The sequence below is a fragment of the Gopherus flavomarginatus genome, chromosome 9 (assembly GCF_025201925.1).
Source record: "Gopherus flavomarginatus isolate rGopFla2 chromosome 9, rGopFla2.mat.asm, whole genome shotgun sequence".
In the NCBI taxonomy this organism is placed as follows: domain Eukaryota; kingdom Metazoa; phylum Chordata; order Testudines; family Testudinidae; genus Gopherus; species Gopherus flavomarginatus.
This window is the reverse complement of record NC_066625.1, coordinates 1009153-1018535: the sequence shown is the minus strand read 5'-3', so window position 1 is coordinate 1018535 and position 9383 is coordinate 1009153. Positions and strand designations below refer to the sequence as shown.

The 9383-nt window shown below is 51.0% G+C and overlaps 1 long non-coding RNA gene across 1 annotated transcript in view; it reads left to right on the top strand.

The window, feature by feature from the left end:
• Window positions 1–7101: 7101 nt before the first annotated feature.
• Window positions 7102–9383, top strand: part of LOC127058510 (uncharacterized) — a 254531-nt gene continuing 252249 nt past the window's right edge. The window contains exon 1 of the long non-coding RNA XR_007776393.1: window positions 7102–7274. This is a non-coding gene — a long non-coding RNA (uncharacterized LOC127058510). The remainder of the gene's footprint in view (window positions 7275–9383) is intronic.

The window sequence follows — 9383 nt, the reverse complement described above, 5'->3', positions numbered from 1 at the left end:
ATTAGGGGCTGAGTGACCTCAATTTCACAAGCATCAATCATGTACTGGTAAACGACCCTTGGTCAGCACAAACGGATGTTAATCTGCAGTGGGTTCACAGAGGCTTGCAACAAGTTTTCTATAAAGGTGGCTGTGGGGTTTTTTTTTAAACACAAGAGTTAGTAAATAAAATGCAGACAAGCTATTTTGCAGCAGACGTCTTTGAATCATTAGAAATTATTACAAATGCCAATTTTTCTTCCCACTTTATGGTAGGATGAAGATACCCACTCAATTTTCATCAAAAGCACATAAAAGCAATCAAGGCTCCTGTAGTTTCTATGGAAATAAGGGATGCAAATTGGGATTGTGTGGCACCTTTTTTCTTGAATTTATCCATAAAAATGCAAATACCCTTCAAACCGATACTAAAATATTTTTCTTGTACATAGTGAGGCAACCTATTTAGGTAGGAAGCTTTTGTCCATTGACACTTGCGGCCTCTTGCACAGAACAAGCCTGTCACAGCTCAGTGATGTGCTGGAATATAGAGTCTGATAGTGCCATTCTCTCTGGCCAGGTTCCAAGGGATCGTGACTCGCTCTGTTGAGTCTCCACATTCTTGGGTGCCCCTTCAAAACGCCCACTGTGATGCAGTGGCCTAAAGGGCCCATGCAGTCCTAGGTGGCATGAACAGGGGAATCTCAAGCAGGAGCAGAGACGTTATTTTACCTCCGTGTCTGGCACTGGCGCAACTGCTGCTGGAATCCTGTGTCCAGTTCGGGTGCCCACAATTCAAGAGAAATTGGAGAGGGCTCAGAGAAGAGCCACGAGAATGATTAACGGATTAGAAAACCTGCCTCATAGTGACAGACTCAAGGAGCTCCATCTACTTAGCGTCACAAAGCAAAGTTAAGGGGTGACTTGATTCCAGTCTGCGAGTACCTCCATGGGCATTGACTGCATATTTAATCAGAGGCTCGTCGCTCCAGCAGAGAAACGAATAGTGTGAGCCAACAGCCACAAGATGAAGCTAAGGACAAAGTCAGACTGGAAAAAAGGGGTTAATTTTTTACTTCAGTGTGTTTAATCCTTGGAACAATTTCCCAAGGGTTGTGGTAGATTCTCCATCACTGATGATTTTTCAGTCAAGGTTAGAATTCTTCTAACAGATCTGCTCTAGGAGTGACTGGGGGGAGGGGTGCTATGGCCTGTGTTGTGCAGGAGGGCACACGTGGTGGCACCTTTTCCTGCAAACAGCCACTCTGACTCCACTGCAGCCAGTGGCTGTACGCGCTGCACAGCGTGAGCTCAGGCAGCAGAACTGGCCCTGAGTGGATTCTGGGTCCAGTCTGAAAAGCCATTTCCCTGGGCCCTGCAAAAGCTCTGCCCTTTTTAAGTCCCTGGTCCTGGGGTTGCACCCTTCATTGCTTGCCTGTCCTAGGTGGTTTGCTCTGTTTATTGAGCTGAGGGGAGCAGGCAGTGCTTGGCGTGGGCATCTCCTCTCTGTCTGTCTGAGTCATGGGACACTGGGAGAGATTCTTCAAACCAGCTTAGAAACAAGCCTGGGATCAGTTCTGTCCCAGCTGGGGACATGCTCTTGGGGAAAGGCCTCTTAGCTCCTGTGCCAGGACTGCACCCACAATGAACCCAATTACTCTCCCCTCTAGCCTCAGTGGGAGTTAGCCCATGCTTGTATGACTAAGAAAGCCTCAGGGTCCTTCTCTTTCCACCTTGCTTTGCCTCATCAGCCCTCCAAAGACAGACCATGTGCTAGTTCTTCGTCTCTGGACATGAGGAAGTTCTTTCCTTCCATGGTTGCAGGTCTGTTCACATTGCTGGCAGTTAATTCCCATAGCTCCTCGTCTTTTCTGACATGATGGCCTGTCTCTTCCCATGTACTGACCCCAGGGCTGCCAAGAGTGGGTTCGGGCCCTGATGAAAAAAAAATTTCAGGCCCCCCAGCAAGGGCGGACCAGCTAAACAGGGCCGCTGAAGCCGGGGAAGCCGGGTGCATGGCCCCCTTCCGGACCACCGAGCCCCGGTAATTTGTATCTGCTTCTCCCCCCTCTCATCGGCCCTGACTGATCCATCTCCTCCCTCACCTGTCACCTTGCTCACCCGTCCTGTGATTGGCTGGATCTCGTCTGAAGACTTTACTTTTCATGCAGTAAATTCCTCTTGCCTCCAGGACAAACTACACACTAAACTGTAGAGTCAGAACCAGCGTGGGTGCCTTATAGGGTGGCCAGCGCCATATGGTTTGGGGGAAGGTCTGTAGACCCCACGGCAGCAGATATCGGATAATCTTCCTCCCACACTGGGTCTCGTCCTGCTCTCCAGGAGCTAGAGATCAGCTCAGGCCCTCACACAGGATGTTTAATGGCCCTTCCATTATCATTGACTTTTCTCACTTGGGAAAGTCCTAGTTCTGGCTATTCTTGGCTATTCTTGGCTTTTCCACCAAGTGTTCTCCCAGTGCATCCTCTCATCTCTGCGCCTATCTTTCACTGTGCGCTTTACCGTGTGCCTGGTACAGCGCAGAGCGTAGAGTTGGTATCTAAGAAATACGTAATAGAATAGCCCTGGGAAACGCTGATCCACAGCTGTCTCTGCTGCCCCCCATTGGCACCTGGTGTCCCAGTAGAGCCGCACATCTGGCACTGGGAACCCCGGCTGGAAGCTGTGACTAGTCACTAGGCTGTGCCATGGGCTCATGGGGCGATTGCTCTGTCAAACGCATGGGGACGGGATTCCTGGCAGTTATTATTGACTGGTAATAGTATTAACAACACCCTTGGAAATGTGAAAAGGATAAAATTCCAGGAGTGCACCAGAGAAGGCTAAGGCTGCATGATTATAAACCAGTAATTAATTAATTGTGCTGTCACTATATCCACCTGAGAACAACTGTGAGATCAAAGAACTGAACTGAGATCAAACTGAGTAGTAGATCACTTTACTTACAGTTGAAAGTGCCAATTAGACACAGCAGAGAAATAGTCAGGGTTGGTTACTTCCATTAACAGCTCAGGAAGGGAAAGCTCTCACTCAGTGAGCATAGAAATGGTGCATAAACCCCCACTGCTGACTCCCTGGGTGGAAACAGAGGTCACCAGTGCCTGTGCAGGTGTTTCCCCCTTTCTACTACCATATGTTGAATATTACATATTAATCACAAAAAGAGGCATGTGGGAAACTTGCAGCTTGCACATGCTCATATGAGCAGGTTTGGTCTCATCTTGTCTGTGTGATTCCCAGTAGGAAAGGCCTCCTCAAACAGTGACTGCAGGTCACATGATGACCCAGGATCAGAGCTCTCCTGAAGACAAAACATACTGTTCAGATTTAAGCAAGTGTAATCAATTGCATGTATATGAGTGCATCTGCCCAAGTTATATGCACAGCTACCTGGTGAGCATTCATGAACTGTGTGTTTGTGCATGCAGCTAGCCAATTAGACTCCTAATGAGCAATGTGTGCATCCAAGTACCCATCTGACCCATAAATATGTAACTGACGTGTGCCAAGATGTGCACCTACATTTTAAAAATTGAGCCCTATCGCCATTCATTAACCCTTTCGCAAACACCATGTCACCCCTCTTCCTTGCACAGAATAACTTATAACATATGTTAGCATATTACGGGCGTGTCTGCACCAGCTGCACTGTGGGACTTTATCTGCTCTTCAAAATTCACCTCACAGACACTTAGAAGAAAAGATCACAAACATGGACAAAACCATTTCAACTCCACTCCACCTGTGGTTCTCAACCTTTTCCATTCCCAAACTGCCCTCCTGCCCAGCATGGATCCCCCTCCCGCTTAGCAGCACTGGAAGAGATAACGTGGATTCTCCACCACTTGAAGTCAGTATTAACCATCTTTCCAAGAGGTCTGCTCTAGCTCAGCCATGAAGCGGGGCTGGACACAGGAACCACTTGGTGACATTCTCTGGCCTGTGTTACGCAGAAGGCCAGACTAGAGGATCATAACGGGCCCTTCTGTCCTTAAAATCCATGAAGGGCCGTCATGATATTCCAGTCTCTCAAGCTTCTTCAGCTAATCTCTCCAGAGGCCAGACTGTTCACCAAGGGTAAGTCCCTCGCTGAGATTCCAGTAGGCAGACCATTGTCTGTGGTCACATGGCAGACAGGTGCTCTTTGACTACAGCGCAAGCATAAAAATGGCCACTAAGGGACAGGGCAAAGGTCTCTCGAAGAACAACGTGTTCTGAGTGATTTAATAGCCATCAATCTCAGTGCTGAGATTATGCCCATAGCCCATGGTCTGGGATCAAGCTGGCGGTTGGCCAGGAGATACCGGTTGCTATTCATGTAGTTGGTCACCTTCTTTGAGATGTAAGTCAGCATCCAGCTTTGCCTTGGTCGTCTGCTGTCTGTCACACTTTGGGATTTTTCTCTGTTGGGGTGGCTCAGACAGAGGAGCTGCTGGCAATGTCACAACATCTTGGAAATACCACAGGCAGGGGTGTGTATTAGTCATTGCATGCAGCTCTTAGAGTTCTAGCCTGAAATGATGAAGTAGAAAACAAACAGTAGAAACAACTGATCCATTTTTAACATGACAAAAGGTTATTAGTGAGGGTGCCACAAGTCTCTGTGTGGGAACAGCTGTTGTTTAATATACACATGGATGATCAGGAAAAGCTGGGAGAACAGGCTGATGGCAAAATGTGTAGATGACACAACATTATTTACATTAGTCAAGACTAGAGAAGACTTTAGAAGTTCAGAGGCTCCTAATGAAGCCAGGTGAAAGGTCTGCCCCCGGTGAAATTCAGAGCAGTCAAGAGGAGGGAATAATTTAAATTACTAGCAGTGCTGGGTTCTCTTGAAGGAAGATGTGTCATTTCCCATATGCATTATCCGAGAGCAGCCAATACAAGATCTATTAATGATGCATCTTCCCATTCTCCTTACTGATGACAATATAATTGACACGTTGAGAGATGTTGTTGTTTTAGTGCTCTGAGATGTCTTGAGATGCATGTTACTTTTCCCAGTTCTGTGTGCTGCATCAAAAGAATGTGCTTGTTGCTGAATGTTCAGCACTTGCTGTTGGCTGCAGGGGCTTACCTGTATATAGGGAGCTGTAGCAGGGTGGTTACCCACTCCTGGCCTGAAAGGGTTAAAAACAGCCCTGGGAGAGGGCTGCGGCAGGGGGAAAGCTGGACTGATTGGGGGAAGCAGCCTCAGATGGGGGCCACGCCCCAGTCAGAATCCAGCTGCCCCTATAAAGGCTGTGGAGGAAGACGGGCCTGGCTGCTGGGGAGCTAAAGAATGTACCAGGAGGGGATCGAGGCTAGGGGAAGGCCCAGGGAGCTGGAGAGCTCCTGCCTGGAAACCCCCAGGTTGTGGCCTAGTATAAGGCCAAACAGATAGTGGGGTTGCAGGGGACAGCCCAAGGCTAGACAGGGGCAGCAAGCCCAACCCCCCCTTGCTGGTGACGAGTGGCGTACACTGCAGTCTGCCCCAGGCTAGCTGGTGACTGGCAGTAGCCTATGACTGAGGCAAGGTGGGGATGTGGGGGGGGGCTTCCCAGGGAGGGGAGACCCCGTGAGACTGGGGGGTACTGAAGGGGCAGCACCCCGGTCTGAAAGGGGCACCGGGGTCCAAGAGGGACTCGGGACCCAGCGGGAAGCGGGACACCAGCCTGGGTGGAAGAACTAATTCCCAGGACAATCGACAGGAGGCGCCGCAGGGGTCAGTCATCCGCCCCATTACAGGAGCAGTTAGAACAGCAAATGAGGTATCATACACGTACAGACAAAAGTGTTCACAACCACACACTGCCACCAACACATCTCCTCCCACCAGAAAGCATCTGCCTCCAGTGTCCAATTGGTTTTGACTTGAAAGGGCTGCTTCATTATGCTGATCAGCATAACCTGGCGTCCAGAGAGCCTCAAGTCAACTGCAAATCATTACTCTTTTTATATAGGATTTGTATTACCACAGTGCCTAGGAGCCCCATCATGGACCAAGACCCCATGGTGCCAGGCACTGTGCAAACACAGAACAAAAAGATGATCCCTGTCCCAAAGAGACAACAGATGGATACAGACCAAGAGTACAAGGAGACAATACAACATAGTGGAGTGTTCACTGGGACTGGATTGGATGGCTTCAGATGGCTCAGAATGTGCTTCTGTCCACACAAACTTCTTGATATATTTTACAGGTGCTTAAATTAGAGTAACTAGAGAGGGAAAATGCATGTTGAAACCAGAGCAAGAAGGACTGTGTCCATATCTGTCTGGCCAGTTATAAGTGTCAGGAGATCTGCAGCATTGCTCACTCAAGGCATTTGGTTCATGGCTTTGACCTTTATGGATTTGTGCAGACTCCCTTGGTATGAAAATATGTGCAACCAATTTCGGGTGAGATTTCAGAAGAATGCACCTGTCCTCATGTAATCTGGTTTGTCTGCAAACTTCCTAGAACATTCTTGTATGTCCTTCGAATGTTGTTTCAAAGATCAGAATGTCATCACCAGCTGCTACAGGCATGTAACTGAACATAACCAAGAAAGACAAATTCCCAAAATGACTGTGTAATATTAAGCAGACACCAGCAGGTAGTTTCTCATTGATGTTGTAGCGGTTGTAAATCTGATAGATATAAACACTGCACTCCGCAAAAATTAAGGTACTTCCCAACATGAGGTACCCAGCACTTCACAAACTGGAGTGATATGTAGCAACATGCATGTGAAGTAGGGAGCTACGACTGGCATTCCCGTCCTGGTACCCAAGACTGGTTACAAAACACCTCAGGCAAACCAGCTGTGAGGTTGGTTTGTTTTTTTGTAACATGCATAAAAGTGTGTGTGTGTGTGTGTGTGTTACCAGAACAGGCCTCCTTTGGCCTGTGTACATTGTATCTCATCAATATTCAGCACAGGACCACCATGTGAAGGCAAAAATAGTTCCTGAAAAATAAGGGAAAAAGAGCTGGGAGGAGACAGGAGCCATGAAAAGAGAAACCAGCGCCTTACCTGTATTCCAGCTGCTCTGCGTCTCTGTCACTCCCACCCCCTCAGAGCTGATGTGTTTGTCACGGAGTCACCGGGCGATGCTCCGGAGCTGCTCCCCACCAAGCCAGTCAGGACTTTGGGGAGCCTCCTCTCCCTTGGAGCAGACTTGTTCAGGGCAAGAAGCTCACACGGCTTCACCTCCTGGGTCTCTCCTTGGAGCATTCAGCATCCTCTGCCCCTCCGTGCGCTTCCCACAGCGAGTCCACCCCAGCGGGGTCCTGGGGAAGCCACCGGGTCCTGCACCCCCACTTTGCAGTCAGACGTGACTCTCAGCCAGCCAGTAACACAGAGGTTTATTCGATGACAGGAACAGGGTCTAAAACAGAGCTTGTAGATACAGCGAACCGGACCCCTCGGCTGGGTCCATTCTGGGGGTCAGTGAGCCAGATCCCTCACATCTGCACTTCACTCCTCATCCCCAGCCAGCTCCAGACTAACCCCCCCAGCCCCTCCTCTCTGCTCAGCCCCTTTCCTGGGCCAGGAGGTCACCTGATCTCTTGTCTCCAGCACCTTTAGTTGGCACCTTTGCAGAGGAGGGGCCCAGGCCATCAGTTGCTAGGAGACAGAGTGTCAGGCATTTAGGTGCACTGGCCCTTTGCTCTGCCAGATACTTAAGAACTGCCATGGGGACACTGAGGCACCAACACAGTATTCAGAGAAAACATTAAGAACATTCCTAGTTCATCACATCTCTCCCCCCTTCGAGACCGAACTGAGCGAGGTCACTTCAGCCAGTGACCAGGGGAAGTTCGAACCCACCAACGTTCCTATGGATGCCCCAGCATCTCTCCCATTCCTTGGTGTGAGTTACACCAGGACAGTCCAGTCTCACGCCCTCCCTTAGGTCGGGTGTGCTTGATGGCACTTGCAGGCCGCATGTGGGAAGGTTTATGCAGCCCACACCCTTTGCCACCCCCGTACCTCTGGGTTTCAAGCTGGGATTGGGTCTTTTCTCAGCCCTCTGGTCTGTGATTTGGGCTCCCTTGGTTAAGAGCCCTCAACTTGGCCTTGGCCAGCTTTGGGCTTGGGCCGCCGCTCCACACCTTGTGGCCCAGATAAAACACCTCTGCTGTCCCCCTTTACACTCTTCAGCTTTTACCGTCAGTCCCACCTCCTTGAGGCAGCCCAGCCCCCTCTTCACCTGGGACACCTGTTCCTCCCAGGTCTGGCTAAAGGTGCACATGTTATCAGTGTCTGCCAGGGCCAAGTTCTCCATCCCGCTCAGCTTGTCTAGAATCTCCCCAGGCCTAGGCATGGGGTCGGCATCGGACGCTGTGATGGCTTTAAGCTTCTGATAGCCCCCATAAAACCAGATCATCCTATCTCCCTTGGGGATCAGCCCCACGGGTGAGGCCCATGGGCTGTAAAACGGCTGGATCCCATCTAAAGCCAGCAGGTCCTTGACCTCTCTCTCCAGTTTCTGGGCTGCTTTCCCAGTGACTCTGAATGGGGAACACCTGATGGGGAGATTGGCTCCCACCTCAGGGAAGAGATCCCCCAGGGGGTCTTCCCCCTTCTCCATCCAATCCTCCCTTTTCAGGTCCAGGGGTCCCCTCACTCTCCTCCCATCCAGCAGCTCGAAAGGGAAGAACCCTGTGGATTCCTGGGGCACCACCAGCTGCCTCCCGATTCCCCCCAGTTCTACTTCCCCTTGGGGAGACCATTCCCGGTACAGGAATCCCTTCTCCTGCAGGACTCTGTCCCTGCAGCCTTCCTCAAGGGGGTTTGCAGCACTGTGGCCAGCAAGTTCCCTCAGCTTCTCCAAGGAGGGATCCCTCTGCAGCTCGGTCTGGGATTCAGCGGCTGGGGCAGGGAGTGGGACCTGCTCCCTCTCGCTGGCTGGGCCTGGGGTCACAGCCCCTCTGAGCCCTGTCCCTGGTAGCTCCCTCCCTGCTGTGTAATCACTTCCCAGCAGCACGTCTGGACCAGGCAAACCTGTTTGGCAGCCGACCTGCCATGCCTGGGTGTCCCCCCACTCAGCTGGGGTCTCAGCTCCCCCCATGCTCAGCCCTGCCCTTGCTGTCCCAGTGGGGGCAGGCAGCGAGCTCTCTGCACTGGTCCCAGCATCAGAGCCAGCATGAGCCCCCTCTCCGGTGTGCAGGGGGGCAGGGAGCATCTCTCCCTCCCACTCAGCCCCAGGGGGCTGGTTATAGGTAGGCAGGTATCCTGAGCCCAGCAGCCCCTCCCCACTGCCAGCCAGGTCATTTGCATTTTCACTGACCATTTCCATCCTAGCCAATTGGTTCCCTGGATTTGAATTCAAACCCTCGGCCGTTACAGGAGCGGGGCCTGGATCCTGTCCCATGGGAAGACAGTCACCCCCCAACAGGGCCTCCCAGCCGA